The sequence below is a fragment of the Lepisosteus platostomus genome, chromosome 5 (assembly GCF_059453375.1).
Source record: "Lepisosteus platostomus isolate fLepPlt1 chromosome 5, fLepPlt1.hap1, whole genome shotgun sequence".
Taxonomy (NCBI): domain Eukaryota; kingdom Metazoa; phylum Chordata; class Actinopteri; order Semionotiformes; family Lepisosteidae; genus Lepisosteus; species Lepisosteus platostomus.
Window position 1 is genome coordinate 34077359 of NC_142615.1, and position 25918 is coordinate 34103276.

The window sequence follows — 25918 nt, forward strand, 5'->3', positions numbered from 1 at the left end:
GGGTTTACTTATCCACTGTGTATGGATTTGGAATTTCCCGGCACGAACACCAAACCAGCTAACAGGCTCTGTTGCAGCCTCTGTTCCAGCGGTTGTCCAATGGGCGTTGTCCCGGCGTCCTCTGGCTACCGGCCAACCAGTTGAGGTACAGCTCGGAGTAGGACGGGCGGAGGAATCTGACTGCGGCGCGCAGGGCAGTCGTTGCTCCGAGGAGATCTAAAAGCAGTCCAGCTGGCTAGTAGAAAGTCTCTATGCACAGAGTGTGACCGCGAGTCCTCACAAGTCACTCTTTTGCCTGGGAAGAAGCTGGTTCGTTCCCGGTCCAGCGCTGCTTCTGAATAAGCTATTCAGGTTGTCGACGAGGGTCCAACTGTAGGCTGCCGTTGATCAAGCGGAGCATTCACGTTGGTAGAATTCTGAGTACGTACGGGATCCTCGGCCTCGCGCTTAGAACAAAGTCCAAGTCCTTTTGCAGACAACAGCAGTTGTCACGTGATTGTCTCTGAGGATGCACGAAAATGGCCAAGGAGAGCCCCGATCTGAGCTTGCGCTCCCTTTTTGACCAAGACCCAGATGTGTGCTGATTGGTTGAGAGTTTGGCGGGCATTGGAGACCCACGTGGTATTACCACGCCCTGCCAGTCCCTGATTGGTTGATCAAGGTGAGATATGAGTCACTTACTCTTGACACTTAGGAATGCAGTCTAGATGTCCATTTGGCACTCCCTAGACAGATAGGCGCCAATGGATGACCATTGATCATGATAGCCAGGCTTAGCTAAGTGCATCCCCATCTGGGAGCTGTCCCTTATCATAAGAAAACATCTTAAATCAGCCTGCATGAATACTTTCTCTGTGGCTGCACCACAGAGATGGAGGGTGAGATGGGGCCTCATTTAGGACAGCATACCACCGCTTAATTCTGTCTTATTAACAAGCATTGCCGCTACAACGGCATCTCTCCTGTCAAACTTCCTCCTGACGTGTTTGACAGGATCTGGACCGTGGTGAACAGTGGGAAAGACGCCCTGTGGAGAGTGAGGAACATGGGGCTGTTCAAAGGCATCGAGGTCCCAGTCAAGGCAGCAGGTAGCCTGGCCCTGTTCATCACCCGAGAGAACTATTACCTCAGAGATCTGTGGAGAGAAAGGAGGGAGGAAGCAGAAAATCTGTGGGAAGTAGAGAGCATAGGTCAATATCTCAAGAAACTGTGAAAAACATTATCATGTTTAAGTAAAGAATGTGATTTACACCAGAAAAAAAGAAATTGTTGCTATGTAACTGGTACCGTGTCAAAATGTAATGAGATGTGATCATATATACTGTTTTAAGTATGTATATTAATGTAAAGCTTTCTAATTTGTGATGTCCTGTATTTTTTTGTGAAAAGAAAATAAAGTTCTTAAAAAATCGATTCACCCAGGGCGAGGCTCGGCCATTGCACTCCGGCTGTGCTGACCCCTGCGAATTCCCCAAATGTGGGAATCTCGACTGCATAATTTCTGGTAGTGGGGGACTGCGTTCGCGCTCTCCCCTGATGTGCTTGGTCCAATATCAGATACGGAAGAGTTACGACACCATGTGCTGCGATAGGATCCCAGTTCGAAAGCCACTTCTGGTTCCCGGTTTCTTTTAGTTAGAGGTCCGGAGAAGCATTTCAAGCTGGTTACACTACTCCTTCCGGACATTCATTCCCTTTTCAAAGTCAGTCGTTTTGCTGTAGTCTGCATTATTAAGGCCAATTTATTTGGTCATGGGGGCCTCGGTACTGTATGCTAATTCTCAAGACAGTTTCACCCGTTTTCTGATTGCTAGGTTCTGTACCAGTGCAGACATGTCAAACAGTGAATGGCTGTACCTCTATTGTATCTGTGCTCAATGAATGAAATCAGTAATAAATGAATATATGTATAGTTATATGAAAAACAAGTGGTTTATCGACTCATCTTCATTTGCAGATTTAGAGGCAGCTTCGATATTCGTTTTACAAACGGGTTTTTTTTTTTATATGGGTCACACACATGCCATAGCAACAAAACATCTCTAGAGATAAGGCTACAGATTACCTTTCCATCCTCCAGGTTTTCCTCCCAAAGCCTACGGTACCAACGGTGACCCCTGCTGGCCGAGAGAGCAAAAGCTTGCAGCACCTGGTATTCCCAGGCAGCCTCCCATCCAAGTACTAACCAGGCCAAACTCTGCTTAGCTTCCGAGATCAGACGAGATCAGGCACATTCAGGGTGGTGTGGCCACAAGCGAAAGCCATGGCGCCTGACTCGCTACTTGAAGCTGTGTGTGGCTGGGGCTCCGTGCCCCCCGAGCGGGACTGAAGGATCGTTCGTGTGCAACTCTTTGGAAAGGAGCCTCTTTCCAAATCGCATTGCGTACCTGGATGTTGGCGAATGTGCTCCCTTGTGTTGGCTTGTCCCGCACTGGAGGAGAACAAACAAACTGCTCAGAGGAGCACAAGGCAAGTCTTCACAAGACAAAAACCTCCAGTGCACAGCACTCAAAACATTTCTGGGCTGTCGCGTGTTTATTTCAGCACATAAAGCGCACCAGTCCAACACGTCGGATTAGGAGGAGACCCCGACTGATTGGTAAAGGGGAACACTAACACCAGAGTGACACCCCCGGCGTCTCTTTTTGAGAGACACCCTGGGATTTCTTAATGGCCAAGGAGGGTCGGGACCTCGGTTTTACGCCTCCCCCGAAGGACGGCGCCTGTTTGTGCAGCAGAGTGTCACCATCAGGATGTTGGGGCATAAGAAAGCCACACAGACCGCAGGGTGAGCGCTCCCTACTGGTCCCAGTCACACCTCTTGCAGGAGCAGCAGCAACCTGAGCTTTTCCGGGGGGAATCTCCCATCCGGGTGCCGGCTAGGCTCACACCTGTTGGGCTGCCGTGGTTGAGCCCAGTCGAGAGTCGCTGGGTGAGATCTAGTCACCGGGGAGAAACGATACAAGCGAAGGATTACTCGGCTCCCAGCACTTGAAAAGACCGACAAATGACTCGTTCCCGCCGGAGCTGAATATACCTGCATGTGTCGTGTCGTCTACTTCCCCCGCCCCGCTGTGTTTGGTGTATTGTCTTTGAAGCCGGCCCCCGAGATGAGACGGGCTGTTCCTGTGCCCCAATTAACACTTTACAGGTGCCATTCCCCGGCATTGTGGCCATTGTCGGTGGTCACACGCGATAAGATAAGGTGGAGGAGAGCGGGGCATGCCCAGCGCCAGACATTCAAGGAGGGGGCTGTGCGAGGTGAGGTGAGGTGCGACACGGGACACGAGGTGAGGTTGTGTGCGCTGCAGCGGTGCCGAGAGAACAGCACAGAAGGCAGCAGGCTCTGGAGAGCGGGTAAGAGACGGAGCCTTGTGGGCAGGCGAGCAGTTTGTTTGTTCTCCTCCACTGCGGGACAAGCCAACATAAGGGAGCACATTCGCCAACATCCAGGTACGCAATGCGATTTGGAAAGAGGCTCCTTTCAGAAGAGTTGCACACGAACGTTCCTTCAGTCCCGCTCGGGGGCACGGAGCCCCAGCCACACACAGCTTCAAGTAGCGAGTCAGGCGCCATGGCTTTCGCTTGAGGCCACACCACCCTGAATGTGCCTCGTTTGATCTCGGAAGCTAAGCAGGGTTGGGCCTGGTTAGTACCTGGATGGGAGACTGCCAGGGAATACCAGGTGCTGCAAGCTTTTGCTCTCTCGGCCAGCAGGGGTCGCCGTTGGTACCGTTGGCTTTGGGAGGAAAACCTGGAGGATGGAAAGGTGATCTATAGCCTCATCTCTAGAGATGTTTTGTTGCTATGGCATGTGTGTGACCCATATAAAAAAGAAACCCATTTGTAAAACGAATATCGAAGCTGCCTCTAAATCTGCAAATGAAGATGAGTCGATAAACCACTTGTTTTTCGTATAACTATACATATATTCATTTATTACTGATTTCATTCATTGAGCACCAATAGAGGTACAGCCATTCACTGTTTGACATGTCTGCACTGGTACAGAACCTAGCAATCAGAAAACGGGTGAAACTGTCTTGAGAATTAGCTTACAGTACCGAGGCCCCCATGACCAAATAAAGGCTAACCTCGATAATCAGCCTAAATAATGCAGACTACAGCAAAACGACTGACTTTGAAAAGGGAATGAATGTCCGGAAGGAGTAGTGTAACCAGCTTGAAATGCTTCTCCGGACCTCTAACTAAAAGAAACCGGGAACCAGCAGTGGCATCGACTCCTTTCGAACTGGGATCCTATCGCAGCTCGTGGTGTCGTAACTCTTCTGTATCTGATATTGGACCAAGCACATCAGGGGAGAGCGTGAACGCAGTCCCCCACTACCAGAAATTATGCAGTCGAGATTCCCACATTTAGGGAATTCGCAGGGGTCAGCACAGCCGGAGTGCAATGGCCGAGCCTCACCCTGGGTGAACCGATTTCGATTTTTAAGAACTTTATTTTCTTTTCACAAAAAAATACAGGACATCACAAATTAGAAAGCTTTACATTAATATACATACTTAAAACAGTATATATGATCACATCTCATTACATTTTGACACGGTACCAGTTACATAGCAACAATTTCTTTTTTTCTGGTGCAAATCACATTCTTTACTTAAACATGATAATGTTTTTCACAGTTTCTTGAGATATTGACCTATGCTCTCTATTTCCCCCAGATTTTCTGCTTCCTCCCTCCCTTCTCTCCACAGATCTCTGAGGTAAAAGTTCTCTCGGGTGATTAACAGGGCCAGGCTACCTGCTGCCTTGACTGGGACCTCGATGCCTTTGACAGCACCATGTTCCTCACTCTCCACAGGGCGTCTTTCCCACTGTTCACCACGGCCCAGATCCTGTCAAACACGTCAGGAGGAAGTTTGACAGGAGAGATGCCGTTGTCGCGGCAATGCTTGTTAATTAGACAGAATTAAGCGGTGGTATGCTGTCCTAAATGAGGCCCCATCTCACCCTCCATCTCTGTGGTGCTTGTGTATTAGCGTGAGTGTTTTTTATTCTGATCAGGAACAGTTTTACAAGTCCGCAAAGGATCGAGGAAAGGTTTATCGCCAGCTGAAAAGAGACACAGCGCTTCGGCTGTGGAGACTTGTTCGGCTGGCGTTCGGGGAGTCGCGTTTTTCAGAATTGTATTGAGATCGTTTTCCACAGAGCTCAGATGTCAAAGCACAGCAGCAGCTCTCCACAGCGATCCTCTATAGCGCCCTTTCTCCCGCAGCTCCGTCCTCATTGGAAGGAAGCAAGAGTGAAAGGCTGAAGTGAAATAGAGCGGGGACGAAGGCAGTGAAGAGAGAGAACGTGGGAACGTGCAAACCCTTTATAAAGGGGGTTGTAACTGTTGAAATGTAACCAGTCACATCCCAAATCATGAACAAAGGTTATTTGCCTTCGCCAGACATCAATTATTATATCAATGATTATTCCTATTTAATATCAGTTCATCTCATATAACGAACCAGATTTCGGAGAACCAACGTTCAAACTGCGCAACAGAACCTGAATCCATCTGCTGATTGTCACCGAAGAATGTCGTTACAAATTATCCGCTGAGCTGTTTTAAGTATCCGGCCACCTCTGTCCTTCCTACTTTGCATTGGGCACAATTCTTTCAGTTTCTTCTCTTGTATTTTCCTTGTTATTTTACTGTCTCTTTCTTCCACGAGGAAATGGATCCACAGCCCAAACCCTGTGTTTCTGCAGTGTCAGTCAGTGTCGAGAGAAATACTTGCACAGCTCCAGTGCACCACTGCACCAATCGTTCTCAACAGCAGTGTGCAGTGAAGTCATGCCCAGGTTGTGAGTTTCCTGGAGAAGTCTCGCCTGTGTTTTCAGCTGCAAAAGATCGCTGTTGAATTCATGTTGGTTCTTCTGTTACTTTTTCTGCTCGATGGCCTCTATTAAATCAGGCACACCTGCTCCCTCGGCAAGTTACTTTATCGCTTCTCACAAACCAACATACTGCAGGCACCTCTAATACTGTCACTGCTTGTGGGCCACGTGTTCCTGCTGTCAGCCTACTATACCACGTTCATGCACATCTAGAAACATTACTACTCTAGTACAAAAGCGAAAAATGAAACGAAAACACAACCACTTAAAAAAAGGTAGTGCTTTGCTGTGGCTCACTTGGTAAAAGTGTTTGCTTAGTAAACAAGACATCCTAGGATCAAATCCCAGTGGTACTTTTATTCCTGTCTTTTTGCACCATTTATCTTTATAGACAACATGCTTCTGCATTAAGTTTAATGGAGGTGTTCATTTAGTTTTTGGCACAACTTGTTTTTAAAAAAATACACACATTGTGTGTAAGTATTACATGTGTTCTGTCACATCTGGGTGTTAAATTAATAGATGTGTTGTGTTATTTAATATGATTTGACTCCACGCTTGTGTTTCTCGGGAGACAGCAGAAATATTGGGGATTTGCGGCTACAGAAAAATATATGAACTTTATGGGCAAATGTAAGGTTACGTTAAAGAAAAAGAAATTGTCACTGATGAGGATGGGATTCAAACCCACACGTGCAGAGCACAACATATTAGCAGTCAATCACCTTAACCACTCAGCCACCTCACCTAGAAACCCACTCCCTTCAGACATGATTTGGTGCCATTAAGATGACCATCTTTCTGCATTCTTGAGGGTCATTTTCCTCTTCCACCTGTAATTTCACTATTTTCCTTGGGAGATGTCAAGTCACCAAGCCTGTGCTATGCTTCAGTGGCGGGTGTAGAGGACACCCTGTTGTACACGGAAAGCACATTGATCTCCTTGGACATGAAAAGTGCCAGATAAAAGCCATTTCTCATCCTGTCTCTTACCATCGGGGCTGCTAGTGCATTAAAGGAGGCAACTTGCTTGATGAGTAGGCTCAACGCACACCGAACGCAGATGTCTCATGGTGGTGTGTCCAAGCTGCTATAAAAGAAGAGCGCTCTGCCAGCGCCATGACAAAGTTAAGTAAAACACATGTTTAATAAAGAGGAGATACTGGATCCGAATTCCAGTGGTACCTTTCTTCCTGTCTTGTTTTACAGAACATGTAATTTGGGACACTCACAGAGGTCTTGATTTGGTTTAATGCGTGTATTTATTTCCTTTGCGGAACCCATCTTGCTTTTTTTTTAACCATATAGCTTACGAAAGATGAAATGCGAGCGAATTTTTTGTTCACCAAAAGCATGTAAATGAAAAAAAAAGCAAGGTGCAAGCATTTCTGTGGTGCAATTGGTTTGCGTGTTTTGAACCCACCCAGGGACGCACTTCTTCCTGTAGTAAACATCATCACCGCAAAAATTTTATTTTTCCGCAAAACCTGAACTATTTTGATATTTGCAGTAGTAAACAATTGAGAAAAGAGTCAACATTACCGGGAATTTCCAATAATTACCGACATCGGCAACTTCCAAGCAGATAGTATTCACCCATGTTCATTTATGTTCCAATGGGTGGCTGGAAAATTCACTTCTACTCCCGTTGCATCTTCAGCTAAAGTAATTTAAAAAACAATGCAAAATTGTTCGAGAACTTGACAAGCAAAAACAACAGATCGCCGGAGTTCTATTTTACTATTTTACTATTTTCGTATATTTACCTTAATTTGAATATAAATGTTAACCGAAGTGCTGTTCAATATAATGTAATGTTGTTGTACTTTTAAAATATTTTAGCTGAGGGTGAGAGGGGGGATATAACGCCTTGCCAAACATCTAAAATAACTGTAAAAGGGGATGGCATTTTAATAAAACTGGCAATCAAAAGAAAGTTACAATTTGTATGGTATTATGCTCAATATCCCTCGATATTGAAGGTCAGATGAGGAATTTGAAGAAACTATCAAAGAAACAACGGCAATAGCAGAGGGTGTTGATTTTGAACCAGTGTTTGCACCTCAATAATCCATCAGTCTTCGCTTGACAGGCTTCCTCAAGATATTCGGTGTTCTATACAAAAAATCGACAATTAAGCGCAAATGTGACAAGAGGCAAAGACTGCGGTAGAGGAGGAATAAACTCCACACGATGACTGTATGTATACGTCTGTCTAATATTCGGCCCCTGCAGGGGCATCATATTCGCTGAACTGCCTGCCAGCGTGTGTACGGGCTTATAATTCAAGAATATCAATGGTCAGATGCTTACAACGGGTGTTTGTGTTTGTATTATTTAGAGAACTGAAAAAACATTTTCAAAACTACAGTTTGAATGAAATTAAAAAAAAAGTTTATTTGTCTCTTTGCTGTAACAACTGTGCCAAAACTATTCAGATACATCAGAATAGCATCAGAATGTAACTAGATTTTATTGGATTTTAGGAAATGTATTTTTGCGCATTTCTCTATATGATCAGAATACCTTCCTGTTTTCACAGTGTTTATTGTTTCTGCCTATGATATCTCGGAAAGAAAGACCCAGTATCTGTTCACCAAAATATTTCAGGAGTTTGCTGTGGTTTGAGAGGAGTGTATGAAGGTAATGAAGGAGGGAGGACACGCGATTCCGCACGGGGAGCGCAGAGCAATGAGCGGCGCCTGCAGCTCTCCGAGTCTTTTCTTATACAACCTCTGAGTCCGGACACACAGCCTCTCCAGCCAGTGTTGGAGATTTACAGTTCAGAAAACGGCTGTCTCGAGCAGAAACTGATCTTCCTGCTTTAGTTAAGGTTTGGTTATTGTGGGGGTTTAGCGCTTGTATCTCTCTTCTCTTACTAAACACTATCTACTGTAAAGTATATAAATAGAAGCTAAAATGCAGCTAAAATACTACAGTAAGGCCGAGCACAAAGGAAAGTTTAATAAAAATGTTCTATGATCTATGTTCTAGTTGCCCATATATTTTAAACTCTCTGTTCGAGCTCTGATTTAATCCTCTCGGCTCCTGCCGCTGTCACCGGGAGAGTGGCTGCATTCCGTAGGGCTACAGGCTGATTTCACAATGCCACATTTAATGAAATACAGGGGAAACCGCAGGGAAAACAATATGTTTTAATACATCTTCTTCTGGATTTATATTTCGGTCTTTCACCTTTGAATGCATACCTTGACCGTAAATCTTTACTCGATTACAGGCACCCCAAACAGTTCCTAAGGGAGAAATCGAAGCCTATTTGACTTTCTGCTAATCACATTGAAGTGTTCACGAAGCATTTCCCTGCCCATCATTTGCCCGCAAGCCGGTTTCTCCGTTTTCTTCTTTCTGTCGTTGTCAGCGAGCACAAGAAGACAGGAAAAATGCAAGAGAGGGAAAAGCTGTCAGGAGTGGGATTTGAACCCACGCCTCTATTCAGAGACCAGAACACCCAAGCAATGGAAAGACAGGAGTCCTTGAGTCTGGCGCCTTAGACCACTTGGCCATCCTGACGAGGTATGTAAGTTGGTGTGTTAAAAGCACCAGTAGTTCACAAAACTGAGAAATGCTTTGCTGGAGAAGCACCACGTTGCCTAATGTTGCCTAAACGGATCACGGAAATCAAATATTCGGATCGATTTAGAGTGTGCTTTACAGCCTTTGTGTAATATTTTAAATTGTTTTAAAAAAGTGTGTACTACGTTTAGGACTAGTTAGTGTGGTAGAACATGGAGATCATCTCCAGCTCTGAGCTCAACTGCAACAACAAGTTGTGCTGAACAAAGTCAGAGTTCAGCTGAACCTTTGCTCACTGTGGTGGTCAGGACTCAGGAGTATTGTTGTGGTTCTAATTAGCACGAACTGCAGGGGCTCTGAATCAGAACATTTCAATTTATCTGTTCAGTAAGTTAAAATGCAGGACATGTTAAAATCGGATTATTACTGTGTCTCTGTCCCGTTTGTATATAACCGAATGTTTAAAAGATACCAGTAAGGACACACAACTACTAATGTGGTACTTATTGGAAATAGTCCCAAAACAAGTACGTCCGGCAGCTGGTAGACCCCTGTAATAATTTTGCAGTGACACTTTGAAGATTTACACTCTATTTAAATATTAATTTACTAAATTTCAGTTCTCTTTTCTCACACTCCCTGGCATAACTGAACTCTCACTCTCGCATACTAAAGGCTTTACATGCATTAGCTGTGATAGAGATTCTAATAAAGACAGAATGAAACTGTTTGTTTTGTGTCTCATGGTGATCCTCTTCTCGATCTAAATGAAATGTTTAATATGATCCCTCGAGAAGGAAAGGAGTCAATTTCCGCCTGGAATGATTGATGCTCCATCAAACATTTTGTAATATCTCAGGAAGTTTATACAGTAGAATCCTGGTTTGTGGCTTAAATTCAAGGTAAACAAGACTAAGGAAATGAGTTGGAAACGATGTCGATCTGGGATTTAAATCATCCGGAACATTTCACTACATTGGGCAGTATGTGCCAGAAAGCAGTTCCTGACATCTGTTGACAGCTCAGTTGGTAGAGCAGAGGACTGTAGTGGAAACAAGAGGCCATCCTTCGGTCGCTGGTTTGACTCCGGCTCGAAGGAAGGTGCCCTTTGTGTATTTCAGTTAAAATAGCTGATCTTTTTTTCACTCAGACTTTGATTAAAAGCTTAATAAATGACGAAGCAGAGGCTCTTGTTCCGAATTCAGCTCACGTCTGATTGTCTTGTTTTGGCAAAGATCTGATCTTTGAATTCAGGGACTACTCTGTCTGCTTTGTACAGTAATTCAAAAGTAGATACAAATGTCACTTTTTTATTGTAGATATAAAGGTGTTCTCTGTTTTCAAAGGATAGGTACTTAATTGGCTTTATGATTTGGTTTTGATTTTGTATTGTTGTATTATTAAGTTTGTGCTTTTTGTGTTTTTAACATATTGTGAACTTATTTTTTAAACAAATGCTTACAAAGGCAAACACGGCACACATCTGTTTATACCAGTGGTGAATTGTACATTTTTATTAAGTAGAAGCTACTGCGCACTTCATGCGAGCTGTTGTGTGAAAGAAAATTCATATGTCCATAGGAAGGCAGTATAAAATCCAGAACTGTGTTGGTGATATTGATAAACAGGGCTCATGTTCACAACAAAACTTTACTGTATAAAAAGTTAAAATTCATAAATATATATATATTTTTTATTATGCAAAGTGTCTGTTAAACCATTCATGAAGGATTTTTAGACAAAAAAAACACACCATTATATGAGAAAATATATTTACTATATCTGCATTTAACTCACTTTTTAACAATTTCAATTTCAAGGCCGATATAAATTGTTGCCCTGCTTTTTTGTCATAAATACACAAGCTTGTTATGTCTTGTGTCAGAAATAAACTGCATGAAATTTGCTAAAGCAACAAAAAGTAAGCGCCACAAAGAAGACAGACATTTGCGTTTATAGTGCAATGTTATCTCGAGCCTTTAAAATTACTTTAAATGCAATTTGTTTTTCTCTGTGGCTCTAAGGCTTTGTCATTTACTATAGTTATTCAGGAGAACATTATGTTAATCGTATAGATGAAACGTTTAATATATTCAAGTGGGTAGCTACGTCAGCATGCGTATCTGCAAAGGAACAAGTAATATTGTAGGTTTATTCCATGCTGGAAAGAGAAGAGAGAAAACAAACCTGAAGAAGGTTTCACAGCTGAAACGTTGTGTTTTCTCTCTTCTCTTTTCAGTATGGAATAAACCTATTACTTGTTCCTTTAATATATTGTTCGGTTTGACTCAAAATGCTTTACTACTACAAGAGAGGATTATAGTATGGAGGATGAGACAAATTTATGATTTCTTGGAAGAAAATGTTTTTTCTTTGCATTCGAAATGAATCGAAACTTTAGCGCGACACACAAACCCTTTGTCTTTTTTAAAGATATAATATTTTTAAACAGACAGTATAGAAAACGTTTTTTTTTTACTAAGCAATTTTGGCCGGGGGCGATGCATTACTAGTAGTGGCGCTGAGGTCACTATGGTGCAGTTGAGCACCGTAAGATTAGGGCCAGTGCCGTAATGTATAACGCATCTGACTTCGGAACAGAAGATTGTAGGTTTGACTCCTGCCTGGCTAATGTTGCTTTTTTAACACGGTACTGTCTGAAGATCAGCTCCTGCTCTGAGCTCAATAGCAATGCAAAACTGTGCGTAACAAAGCTGGCGAGCAGCTGAACTTGTGCTCAGTAGTCAGTACGGTGCTGAGGGTTCAGTACTGGCGTTGTTCTAATTAGCACGAACTGCAATGGCTCTGAATCTGACCATTTCTATGGAAGCCCGTTTCCGCCAGGGAGTAAAAATAAAAACGCGCTATGGTATCTCAGAATTCCGACTTAGTAACTGAGAATTGCGACTTAAAAACTCAGAATTCCGACTTTATATCTCGTAATTGCGACTTTATATCTCACATTTGGGACTTCGAAATAACCCATATTTCATTGTCTGTCCTTTTGTTATTGTAACGGATTCGGGTTCCAGGGCTTGTGTCCTCGCCGCTCCCACCCTAGTTCGTGCCTCACTGCATTAGCTTTAACCCAGGCCTTGCCAGCTGAGCTAAAGAAGTGTTTCTTTTTTAAGTAAAAAGGACATACAATGGAAATATTTAAAAAGTATACGTTTCAGCTTTTATAATTGTGAATTCTTCTGGATGTGAAGTGTCTATTTCTGTATCTTATTTCATATTCTGTCTTCGTTTTTGTTTTTCTGGTGTTTAAATAAAAAAAAAAATTAAAAGCCCACCGTCCACTATTCCATCCGTGTACAATGGAAGCCTCACTACTGGAAATGGGATTCCATAAAAATTTGTGTAATTAATTTGATTTTTATCAGGGCACTGTACAAGACAAGTCTTCAGGCTTATAGATCCTATGATCTTGTACGATTCATCAATATAGTGTAACCGAACAGCCGACATACAATTTGTAGTTCAGGTTGGTAGCTGTGTCAGCATGCTTAGACTGCAAAGGAACAAGTAATAGGTTTATTCCATGCTGAAAAAAAGAAGAAAGAAAATATGTTTTGGCCGAAACGTACCAGTAAACTTTACATTAACAATACCAGCCAACGACACATTATCATTTCACACTGGTTCTACAGGAATCTACAGCAGAGCCCTGAGTTGACTCCCAGAGTCCCACTGAGCCCATAGAATTCCACATCACCCATCACTCCTGCACACAGTCCGCTGAGAGCGCCTGTCCATAAACTACTGGATTGAGAATGGGTTCAAATAATTCCCCATTTTCTTAATTCTACATCAAAGGACTGTTAAAGGTCTATTTGAAGACATCGATTCGTATTCTTAAACCAGATGAACGCCTGGAATAAGTTAATATTACTTATAAATAGTCGTGTTACAATACTCCAGTTGAAGGCACGCTTCTAGCTTTGTGGTACTCTGGTGCGTCACAAATTTATGTTTGAATTTCTGTGGATGAACTACTATACAGTAGGTGTACCCTCGCTCACTTTCTTTAGCGACAGTCGTTGCTCTTCATCTGAGTGATGTATTTGCCTGTTTTTCAGTTCACTTCCCTGCAAGGAATATTTACCTCAGAGCTCTCTTTCACAGACTGCAGGCGCTATGTTTGTTAACAGGTGTTATAGTGATGACATCTTTCTGTATGATCAGGACAGGAGCTGCAAGTCCAAAGTGTTGTGGCTGCAGTACAAGTTTAGCTTATTATTATAATACTTTTTAACAGAGACAGATTCTTAAGATCATGAGGTGTTTACGATATTATTTCAGTATTAAGCTGTTACTACATTCGGAACTGTCCCATAGGATTCAGTGTTCCATTAGTTTGGCACTAAACTGCTTAGTCTATTGCAGGAATTGTACTTAGTCCTGTTCTGTAGTGTCCTCTAGAGAGCAGCAGCTGTTTCCTTGGGCTCATTGCAATTGGGAACATTGTGATTACTGAGCAGGGGACTAAAGTCAGCAGACGAGCGAGTTGCAAATCGGTAGTAATCTGGCGTACAGAGCTGCATGTCAATCTCTGGGTCATCTCCAGTTAATGTGATGCTGTTCTTACCTTGCAATTGACCCAATCTGACTACTGGCACCAACACCCTGTTATTACAAATAAACTTCTTGTGTACCTACCGTGATACATAAGTTTGCTGGAGAGGTTTGGCAGCCTATATTCAGTCAAAGGTGTGTGTGCAGATCACTATGATATACAGGCATCAACAAACTGACATACAATATTAAATGTTTAACTGATAAAACCCAAATGAACCAAACCTGAATAAATTAGTAGAGGAAAGAAGTCTTTTTATATAGCAAAAGGTCTCTGAGCCTTTGGTAAGAACGATGGGTATATAACCCATTGTCCTCAATATTAGAAATGAATCCTTGAGCACTGCTGTTGTACCAACGGTCCTCAAAAGTGCTGCCATTACCCCCTTCCCATAAAAGCCTAACATTACCCTTTCTTGCATAAACTGTAGAACGTGCCTTCACATTTCAGTTGCAGTTTAATCTATTATCACCCTACTCCCCACTTCATAACCTTCGCTCTTCTAATTCTGGTCTCCTAACTGTCCCCCAAGCCCGTCTACACTGTATGGGTGACAGGGCCTTCTCTTGTTATGCCCCCACACTCTGGAACTCTCTGCCCAAGGATACCAGAGTCACCTTCCCTAAACTCCTTCAAAGTCAGACTCAACACCTTGTTCTGTAGAAGAGCCTTTACTGAACTGGTTCCATTCTTTACCCCTCTGCTTCTACCTTCCTTAGTACCACCATCCATGGTCTCCTCTGTCTATTGGAATTGTTTTATCCTGTGTATTCTTATTGTAATTAAGACAAGTGCTTTGAGAAGCCACCTTTGGAACCATTATATAAAGTAGTTTATCCTAAATCCTTGAAGCTTTAATAGGGCAGTGCAGTAGGGCTAAAGATTAACTGTTAGTGGGCAAGGATTTGTGCAAATTATAGGTAGTCACAAAGGGAGACTAGGATTCACTTGAAATTCATGACATGGGACACTGAAACAGTGGAGAGGCTTTGTGTAGTAAGCATTCAGTCTCAATCTACACAGTCTGTGCTGCTGGTAGAGGTGGTTGTAAACACCTGTCTACCTAGTCAAGTACTAGGATCTCTAGTCTCAATCCTAATACTTCTCATGACTGTCCAATACTGTGAAACCAACACCCATAAGATAAGACCTCAGAGATGCTAACTGCACCATTATTCACTGATGTTTGTGCACCAGTATTGTTCCTCTGCTAAGGAAGAGAGCCTACTTTATACCAAGCCCCTGTTGACAATTCCTTCCTTGTGTTTCTTTTAGTCAGTTTGTGCAGCCCTCCACATCCTCACTGGTGCTCTCAGCATCTTCACTGGAGCTCTGAGGGTCTCCCTCCCCATCCTCAGTCCAGTCAGCTCCCACATCAAGAGGAGCTTCTACTGGTGCCACAGCCACCCGACTGCTGGTCACCAGGCTCCTGGTACATGTGGACAAGCAGCACCCAGGAGTGAGGGATCTGCTATAACCAGAGACCCACAGTCTACTCATCTACACAGTCCCTTTGTCCAGCACAGGATCATTCCTCAGTTGTCCAAGCATGGTTGTCTCTTGGGCAGAGATGCATCCACAAGGGATAGAGAACCAGACCCACCTTCATTCCGACTGCCAGCACACCTGGACTCACAGCAGGCACAGGCCTCATGGTCACCATACAGCTCCTCCCACCTGGAGGAGAGGAGGACAGGTGAGGCCTCCACCTGGCATGTCCCAGAGGCTGTCCACCATGCACCTGGGGACAAGGACAAGGATGAACCCCTGCAGGCTCTCAGGGCTCCTGCCCACCTCTCCTCCCAGAAGGGGCTGTACCCCAAGTTGTCGATCACGGGGAAACGGGGCTGGGAGTGCTGGTCTGGTTTCTCCGTTACGTAACACGAGTGGATGTACAGCCTCTGCTCCGCTGTGGCAAAGTAGGCAGTGGCCTGGAAGTACATGGGCTGACCCAAGAAGTACTCATCCTTGGGAGAGAGCCGGACCCAGTGGGCTGGAGAGAGAGGCAGCATTACACCTGCACACAGCGCCCCCTGCAGGCAGGAGGAGCCACTCACTCAAGGAGCTTACAGTTGGTGGTGAGCAGCACAAAGCTTTGCTTGTTCTTCAGGTCCTTCTCCTGGCCCACGTGGGGACATAGCCAACCTTGTAGGAGTAGTGGAACCTGCAGGACAGAGGGGATGAGGGGCTTCTGGACACTTTCCCAGCGGCTTCTCAGCAGCAGCAGAGCCCTGCCTACCTGTTGTAGGAGCACTTGACCGGCACGGAGAAGGGAATGAAGCGATGCACAGGCGCACTGGAGGAGGGCGGGGCATAGCGGAGAGTGTTGGAGTACACCAGGCGGCCCTGGACAACCTGCAGGGTCACAGAGGAAGGGATATTCCCAGGAAAGGCAACCCCGACACTGGCCCTACAGCTCACATCGATACATTGCCTGTAGATGAAGACCCACTTACCGATCGCTCGGTGCCGCACTCGTGAAGCCCGTAGATGAAGTAGAAGTAACTGCAGCGTCAGCCGAACCACACGCAGTTGCCCAAGGTCACCTCCGATGGCCGACAGCTGAAGCCGAACAAGAGCCGACTGACCCTCACGTACATCCTGCTGGAGTCGCACCACACAGCCACTCCTCGGGTGTCCCCGATGGCAGGGCGAGCCGGCTGCCGCCCTCGCTGGGGAGGAAACAGGACGCTCTTGATGTAGGCGGGTAAGGGGCGGCTGCCGGCTTCAGGCTTCATCTTCTCCTTGTCGAAGTAGGGCGAGTACGCGTCTCTGGACACGGGAAGGTGGCGGAAGTCAGGAGCCAAGGACTGCGAGTCGTTCTCGCTTGCAGACAGGTCTTCAGAGGGCGCATCTGCCAGGCTCAAGTCCTCCGACTGGGCTGTGTCTTCGAGAGCCGGGAAGTCGGCCTGGAGTGCTAATTCCCCGAGAGTCCCAGCCAGCCGGCCCGGCGGAGATCAGTGCGGGGAGCCCGGCCCCTGCGCACAGGCACAGCACAAAGAGAAACGAGCGCATCGCCAAATTGACGTCCCGCTAAACTGCTATAGAAGTAAGACAAGTAAACCACCAAACTGTGTTGAAGCAAGAGAGCATAAAGTGTGAACGCTGTGACTAGGTTTTTATACTGGCAGGACTATGCTACCACACACATGGTCACACTACCGCTCAATCAACACAATCAATTACACACAGAGACCCGGATTGTTCTCAGCGTCTAATTAGAACCTGCTTCCAGTCTGAGGCGGGACTCCGTGGAGCAGCCTGCACACTTTCCCGTGTGTATCTGAGCTCAGCGGAGGAGTTCCACGCAATTTCGACAGAATTAAATCACCCACACGTGTAAAATTTGCTCAGATTAATTTATTGTTCAATTAGTTTCTAATTTCCAAGGACAGTGTGTTAAACTCGCTGTCAGACAGAGTACGGAACATGCGACACGTCCGTCCACACTTTCTTTTATCGAGGGGGCTGTTCTATCAACATGTACCGCAATGAAAATAATTTTACTATTTTTCATGTGTAATTGCATGTCATATTAAAATGTGTAATACAAGCATTTCTTTGCTTCCCAGTAAAGAAATACTGATCAGCTTTTGACATGATCTGATAATAATTTGTCTGATTTTCCAGAGATTGCTTTTGCTTCGCAGCACTGAGAACCAATGGAAGCCCGTTTCCGCCAGGGAGTAAAAAAAATGCACTATGGTATCTCAGAATTGTGACTTAGTATCTCAGAATTGCGACCTAAAAACTCAGAATTTTGACTTTAGATCTCACATTTGCGACTTCGAAATAGCCCATATTTCATTGTCGGAGTTCTGAGTTACCAAGTCGCAATTTTGAGTTACTTAGTCGGAATTCTGCGATACCATAGCGCGTTTTTTTAACTCCCTGGCAGAAACGGGCTTTCATACATTTCAATTAGTCTGATCAGTGTAGGACAAGTTAATGTAGAACCATTGCTATGTCTGTCTCTTGTTTGTATATAAATGAATGTCTTTGACAACTTAATGTTAGTTTTTAATTTAGTTTTACGATGTAGGTCATGCGTTAACATTTGCACGAGCATACGAAATGTCTCCCTCCTGATTCAGCTCATGCTCCATAGGAGTGAAGCGATTCCTCCTGCTTCTCGTACAACCATATCAGAACAGAAGCCCGTGTCACCCAGCTCTGATTCAAGAGCAACTCACATCTTTAGCCCCTTTTTTTATTCGTGATCATAATTTTCTTAAGTTATGATCAATATTGAACTTTTTCTAAATAAAACATGCAGGCAGACTTTTAAAAAGTATTAGGAGTTGACAGGGTGCCCCTTTCGAATAGTTGTCAGAAAATGTGAGAAAAGGAAAGTTACCTAAGCTCTCACACACAGCATTAGAGATTGGAATCTGATTGTAAAAAAAAAAAAACTACCTGTCTCCCCTTCATTTAACGGTGCTGTTGTTTTTAATTTACATATTGTTAGCATTTTAATGAATTGTTAAAAGATTGATACACAAATCGCTAAATAAGAAAATGTAAAAACCCAACTGTAAGCAATTGTCCATTCATATTCCTGAATTTTAAATCCCTGTGTTTATCTGTGTCCAAGTGCATGGTGCAGCTATTTTGAAAGCAGAGTCTATGATTTATTACGGAAGCGAATTGTTGCCACCCAGGAAAAAAATCTTAATTAATAAATACCAAATTATCTCCTAATTACGAGATAGCAACGATATCATATGTGTGTATGAACACCCTGTTACATTTGCAATGGCAGTACCTACAGGCTATCGAAAGGTTTGCTGGCACTGTGGGTTTAGTTTTCCTGACAATGTGCATGCTGAGAAATGCGCACGGACTGACTTTCTTCTCGCAATGAAAATGTTACCGTTTGTACCTCATGTAAACACAGTTTTAACCATTAGCACACTCATATATATCCTGAATCAAGAACGAATGTGACCTAGAATCCATTGTACCGCTTCAAACTGAAAGTCAGATATTTAGTCTAAAAACTACATAACTCAGGATTTTTTTTTCCCTTGATGGCAGCATTGGCTTCTGTTATTTAGATTCAACCACTGAAGAGGTTGGTTTTGTGTTTTTAGCTATTGAACATAACTGGTAAGTTTAAGTCAGTTCTTGTAACTCTTTCCGCTCGAAAGCGCTGTATTAATACCGGCGCACCTGACTCCACAGGAAAGTTATTGCTGTTCCCAAACCAATGTACTGCAGCTTGTGGCCACGTGTTCCTGCTGTCAGCCTGTGATACCATGTTCTTCCACCGCTAGAAATATTACTGCTCTAGTACAGTAGTAAAAGAGGAAACAAATGCAAACACCGTTTAGAAAAAACATACACGTCTCAGGCTAACCCTAACCCTAACCATGACAAGGATGGGATTTGAACCTAGACGAGCAGAGCACAATGAATTAGCAATCCAAAAAGTGACTCCTGTTAAATTTTCTTTTCGCTTGCTCGATTTGTAGTACGCTCCTAAATCCTTACAACCGATAAACAACACGGCTTCATGTGCCACAGCATTCTGCTGCAGGTACGGTTTGCACCGTGTATTAGGCGAACCCGAATTAAATATTTCAAATATGTGAAGAATTTCATGAAACCTGAAAAAAGATCACAGCCAATGTCAGCAATTCAGAGCCTGTAGGCAGCTTCAACAGAACAAAACGATCTGAAGCCGCAATAATTTCCTAGAGTGTATTGTGACACTCTAACCACGTTGTTGCTATTACTGCTACTTCTGCTGCCGTTGTTTAAACGCTACTCAGCGGGCAAGTAAAGTTGTACAAGGAATAGACTACTTTGAGCCGTCCAAATTCCATTATGTGAATTTATTATTAATAACAGCATTAGTAATACAATGCGTGCTCAGAAACCTTATTAGCTTATGAAACAATAGTGTTTCGACAATTTGCGGTCTTCAAAAAGTAAACGCTGAAGTTTTTATACTTCCTTGTGAGCAGATCACCTTTGATTTAGAAAAGGAAAACTTACTCCCCTGTTGCTTTCATTGCAATATCTGAATCGAGACCCAAGCGCTACGAAAGCTGAAAAACGCAGAAGTCATAAACCCGATTTTAATTTAGATACACATTTTCTAATGCAGCCTTCATTACAAGACAGTCTATTTCTCGAAAGCGTCTTATGTAAAAAAGAGAAAAACGAAAATATATGGATGACAATATTTAAAAGCTGAAGATTTTACTTTTGAGAAATTGTCATTTTATGTATCTAGACGCTTTTCAACCACTGCTTTTAGAACTTTGCTGTGCTTCCTGAATCATTTTCAGTGTTATAAACTGGGTGTGGAAGTAGCGATCACTTTGTAGAGCAGTTGATAGACTGGAGCTGTTCAGACTACTCTTGTTATTCCTCAAATGCTTCCATCATTTTTCTTTCAGGCTAGGACGCGAGTGTGTACATGTGTTTTGTTTTCGTTTCACTGATTCTCATTGAAGATTTGGGAATTAACGACGAAAGAATCAGTTGCCTTGGAAAGCAGAAGGTTTGGTTCTCAACGATCTTGAAGACACGCCCATGTAGAGCAGCGTGTGATGTTTCGTACTATAAAAGACCAAGTGCTCAAAGTGACGTCTGCGTTTGCCGTTGAAACTTTTCATCTCGGGCGCACTTTTAGAAAGCAAAGATAAAGCAGTTGTGTTGTATCACACTATAACAGCTGTCAGCAGAGTGGCCAGCGGAAACGTGCTGGGCCCATAACCCAGAGGTCGATGGATCGAAACCATCCTCTGCTATGTATTTTTTATGCACGATTGACAAGCACACCATCAGTTTAATGAAGTGCATTTAAACTGATTTTTTCTCTCGTGTGTATGCAAGCTTCACACTTACGGTACTCTTTCATCTTTACCAATAGCAGATGCCCAAATGTATCTTTGGTTGTTCTGCGATCCTTGATAGTTTCCTCAAATCCTTCAAATGAACATCCATATCAAACCAATTGTGTTTATATATATTACAATTAAGGTACATATTAAACGCACATTTGTATAATGCTAATTTAATAATAATTGTCAAAGATTGTCAAGTTCTCCAACAAATGAACAAATGATCAACAAATGATGATTAATCTCTTCTTGAATATAATCTCAAAAAAGAACCATTAATGTTTACTAAGATCAAAGCTTAATCAGTGTATTAAGTTAAATTAATTGAGCAATAAAGTCTGTCCTAATTAAAGAGTACCCAAAGTTTGAAAGTACAACATAGAATAAGAGTACCTTTAATTGCTCTAAAAAGATTTGTGTCTCCCAGGCACCTCTTTTCTCTTTGATCTTTCTGGTTTGTGCCAGCGAAGTTGAATTCCATCATCAGTTAATTTGTCTTAAGTCTGAAAACCAAATTATGCCTGAGCTTAGACATTTCTCAAGCAAGTTTTCACTCAATGTTTATTTACTCAAATATTTAGTATCAAATGTACTACTGTAATCCTTATATTTTAAAAGACAATTTAGCAGTTTTACACCTTGCAAATTCAGTGGTTAACAAGGTATCTTTAAGCTAGATTTTGTGGATATTTTAACTTGATCAAAGTAAAAATGTAATGTAAAAACATTTAAAAAATCTATAAGCAATACCTTAACAACACTGTGAACACAAATTCTTTGAAATCACTGTTGCCTACTCTCCAAAGTTGGTTTATCTGGAAATAATATTATATTAGAAATAATATTAGAAGCTATTTTTACTACTGGATCTTCACTAATCAACTAATCAGACATACCCATTACACATTTTCACATTTTAACTCCACTTTTCTGCAGTATTTGCTAAGTCCTAGAATACAAAGTGGCCATATTTCAAAGTTCAAAAGTTGTAGTAATTTCTTAGAACATGAAGCTTTTTATAAAACACTTTATTTTGGCATTAAAAAATTAGCAAGATTATACATTATAAACTAAAAATAAGAATGTATGCCAGAGATGGATCCTATTAATCAGATGTAAGCTGTCATATAATGACCTATCTGTAACCTAGAATACTAGTAGTGAATATTTTCTACACCACAGAGAGAATATAATATCAAACCAGTAGGTTTTGATTGTCCATGTTGTCAAGGACTCACTTGTGTGTACAGGACTCTTCCATTGTGCTCAGCCTCTTGAAGTAGAATTGTGAGTTCACCAGTTCTGTACACTTTCCCACATGCCTCAGTTCATCTCTGATCTCTATCAGGAGACCCAATACCCAAAACTCTGAAATCATTCACATTTTGTATCAGCATTTGTAAGGAATTAGGTCAGGAGTTTTTAACACTATTGTTATATTAGCATTACTGTAGTGTTGCTAATGTGCTACATGCAATTTATAATCCTAAAAATGTAAAATTCCCACATTTGTAGTTGATTTTGTGTGATCGTCACCTTCACACTATTTTATATGCCATTTATTGCTTATTAACGTACTATTTTTAATCAAAATAATATTAAGACCTGTATGTATTCAAATAGTATTATCATTATTTATACTTACGCATCAAAAGAAGATTGCTGAGAAAAACATGACAGTATTTAACCTAAATGGCAAACAACAAATATCAGCAATGCATTGTGGTATATAACCAGAAAAGATGCTGTGTTAGATATGTTTTCAATTTCAATTATATATGCATTTATTAATGTTGTCAATATTATTACGGTTGCAATTTAACCATGGTGAGAATCCCTGCCTGTCATACAGGAGAGTGGGGTTTGATTCCTGACAGGGAGCTAAGGAGCTTTTTCTATGACCTGTTTACAATTTAAACTGTAGTGTGAGACACCATTCTTCTACAGAAATCTATTTTTTTAAAAGGAGATGAATTAGTTATAACAACACAAAACATCAAAGTGAAGTTGCTTTTCAGCAACTCCTTGGCTACATGGGAATTTAGTTTTTTTGACAGCAGGGTCATTTGCAAAATTAAAAAAAGGAATTGATTCACTCCTGTGGAATACTGTATAAAATGGAAGACAGGTTTGATATGGAAACAACTACACACATTTTAGTTTTTTTTTCCAATTGTACTCCCATCAAAGTGACATAAGAAGAGTCATTGTCAGAAGTGGGATATGAAAACAAGCCACCAGGGGAGACCGATGTAATAACGTCACCAGAAATATATTGAAAACAAATGGGCTGTCACTAAGGAAATTCATAGAGAAATACAGGTCCCACCATAAAACACCATAAGGAGTGAAAAACATGTTAAGTTATTTCTGTACTTCATCAGTGTCGGTAAAAGAGGGACTCAAGGACACAAAGACTCTAGTTTGGGATTCAGGCTGAGAAAGGGAAGTGTGACTTTGGACACAGGGCATTGCAGAGAGGAACAAATGGCGCAACGAAACAAAATGCCAAAACCCCAGATTGAACCAGGGACCTTTAGAGCATCAGTCTAAGGCTTTCTCAGCTGAGCTATTTCAACCTCTGTGTATGATCCAACCTCTGCTGTCTGCAGTAGCCTCCCAAAGTTCCAGCATGAGTGCACGAAGAGGAGTGGTAGAGTGTTACTGCAACGTCATTCAGAAGGGGAGTGATCCAGCTCAGCTCTCTGAGGTTTGGTAGATACATCTTCTTCATGAGTAATGTAGGATCAACTTCTTCAGGCTGGAGGAAGGGCTTGCATTTCGGCAGTAGTAACTGACTGAGTAGTGACTTCTAGGACCTGGTCTTATCAGGTTGCTTTGCCACGTTTGTCAGTTCTGCTGAAAAGACCTGTCTCTAGGAAATTTAGGAAGCAGAAGAATGACTATCTGAAAGGTGACATGATCTGCTGGCTGTTTGATGTGATGTGATGTGATGAATGACACAGGAAATTCGAATTCTTGCAATAAGACAAAACAAGATCCATAAAACACTGCCAAGAGTGCAAAATGTGAGAAGATAAAAAGACACCTGTTTCTGCCCAATTTCAAACAGGGGATCTTGCGCATGTGTGATGAACGTGATAATCACAATATTACAGAAATGACAGCAGCATTGAACATGGCGAGACGTAAAAGATTGTTAATTCCCTTCAAATACTCACAGTGTGTTTATTCTGCTGTATTAATTTACTTTGCTCATCCGGCAGTAACAAACCTGTTATCTACACACTGCTCCCAGAGCTGGATAGGTGACTCCACATTCTACAGCTCTCTAGCAAAAGAGGAAGTCAGACTACAGTAATGGAGAAAATCTCCTCTTAAGAATGTGGAAATATATACACCACCGCCAGGTATACCAAAGCCGGCAGGATGTCTGCTTTCAACACCATCACTTTCCCTGTGTAGGACAGCGACTGCGTTTTCCACAGACCCAGCTTCGCGTTCACCTTGGCGATCCTCTTGGTCCAGTTGTTGGTCTCGTTGTCCTGGCTCTGGAAGGAAACCCCCAGTATTTTGAGGGGCTCCGTGCAGAGCTCGAGACCCTCCGGCGCCGTCGTCCTGTGCTTCCAGGGCCCGAAGAACTTCAGTTTGCTCTTTCAGCGGTTGAGTTTCGACCCCGAGGCTCTGGAGTATTGCTCCATGACCTGCAGGGCCCTCCTCAACCCCCTGTCCGACCTCAGGAACAGCGTTGTGTCGTCGGCTTACTGGGAGATCTTCAGGGTTTCCCCCGCGCCTCCCGGTATCTCCAGGCCGTCAATGACAGGGTCCCGTCTCACCGTCTCTGCTAAGGGCTCTTGAAGAGCAGGGAGATGATGCCCTCCCTCATGGTGTCTCCGAGTTTCCCCCGGCGGAAGATCTCCTGCGCCACTTCCACCAGATCTGCCGCCAGGGTGTCCCAGAAGCAGGTGTAGAATTCCTTGGGGAGTCCGTCTGGCCCTGGCACCTTGCCATTCTCCATGGACAAGAGCTTCAGCTCCTCGGCCGCGATCGGACCCTCCAAGTCCTCCCTCACCTCCTCCGGTACTCGTGCCTTCAGCTCCTCCAGAAAAGCATCGCCTGCCTCCACCTCCGTCTGCTTTTCTGAAAAGAGCTCCGTGTAGAAAGCGGTGGCCGCTTCTACCTTGTCGCTCTCGTCCAGCACTTCCTCTCCATCTCCTCGTCTCAGGCCGTGGATCACCCTCTCTTTCTGGGCTCCTTGGACCTGATTGAGTTTGCAGAGCCTCTCCTTCAGGTCCCGTGCCCGGGCTGAATTGAAGGCTCCTCCCCCGTTAGCCGAGCTGTACTCCTCCTCTAGTTGTCTCTGGAGTCGGGCAGCTTCCTTCCTCTCCCTGGCCGCCTTCCGTCTGCAGTACATCTGCACCAGGGTTCGGGTCCTGTCCTTCACCGACTCCCACCATTCCACCATGGAGCTGTAGCCGTCTCTCAGATCGACCCAGCTCGCGTAGTCTTTACGGAACAGTGCCTTGAAGTCGTCTTCCTCCAGTATCTCCCGGTTCAGCTTCCAGTACCCACGACCGAATGCCGGCAGGTTGGTGTTAGCCACCACCGTCAAGCGCTTGTGGTCGGAATACCACTCCGGGGACACCGTCGCCGACTCCGGGGAGCAGGTCGTGTGCAGAAAGATGTAGTCCAGGTGGCTGCACGCTCCCCGGGAGTTTTTCCATGTCGTTCCGGCGTCGTTAGGGCGGCACTGTCTGAAACCGTCTACCAGGGAGAACTGCTTGAGTAGCGACTCCAGCTCTGCCGAGCTAGCGTAGCTCCCCTTCTCCCGGTCGACGTTGAAGTCCCCGCAAGCACCACCTGTCTGTTGGTGGTGCAGCAGCTGGCCAGGTCAGCAAACACTTCCTTCCGGATAGAGGGTTCCGTCGGAGTATAGACGTTAATTGCTCTCAACTTCTGCCCCCTCCAGCCGATGTCTGCGACCAGGATCCGGCCCTGCACCACCGAGAAGGAGGAAACCAGCGTCATCTCTGGATTTCCGAGGAGGATTCCCACTCCGGAAGAGTGGACCCCTCCTACGCTCCAGCATGATTCTCCCTTCGTCCATTCCCTGGTGAATGTCAGCTTGTCGCTTTCATC

General features: G+C 43.6%; 3 non-coding genes and 2 pseudogenes across 3 annotated transcripts; 2 read left to right on the forward strand and 3 right to left on the reverse strand.

Annotated features, from left to right (window-relative positions):
* The first annotated feature begins 1371 nt into the window (after positions 1-1371).
* LOC148665741 (U1 spliceosomal RNA) lies at positions 1372-1536 on the forward strand. Its single transcript, XR_015939135.1, has one exon. It is a non-coding gene; the product is annotated as a U1 spliceosomal RNA (small nuclear RNA).
* Positions 1537-2137: 601 nt separating this feature from the next.
* LOC148665742 (5S ribosomal RNA) lies at positions 2138-2256 on the reverse strand (annotated as a pseudogene).
* A 1327-nt stretch (positions 2257-3583) lies between these two features.
* On the forward strand, positions 3584-3697 carry LOC148665743 (5S ribosomal RNA; annotated as a pseudogene).
* Positions 3698-4316: 619 nt separating this feature from the next.
* On the reverse strand, positions 4317-4486 carry LOC148665744 (U1 spliceosomal RNA). Its single transcript, XR_015938595.1, has one exon. It is a non-coding gene; the product is annotated as a U1 spliceosomal RNA (small nuclear RNA).
* Positions 4487-9274: 4788 nt separating this feature from the next.
* Positions 9275-9385, reverse strand: trnal-caa (transfer RNA leucine (anticodon CAA)). Its single transcript has 2 exons — positions 9348-9385; positions 9275-9320 (listed from the first exon to the last, which is right to left on the reverse strand). It is a non-coding gene; the product is annotated as a tRNA-Leu (tRNA).
* Between the last annotated feature and the right edge of the window lie 16533 nt (positions 9386-25918).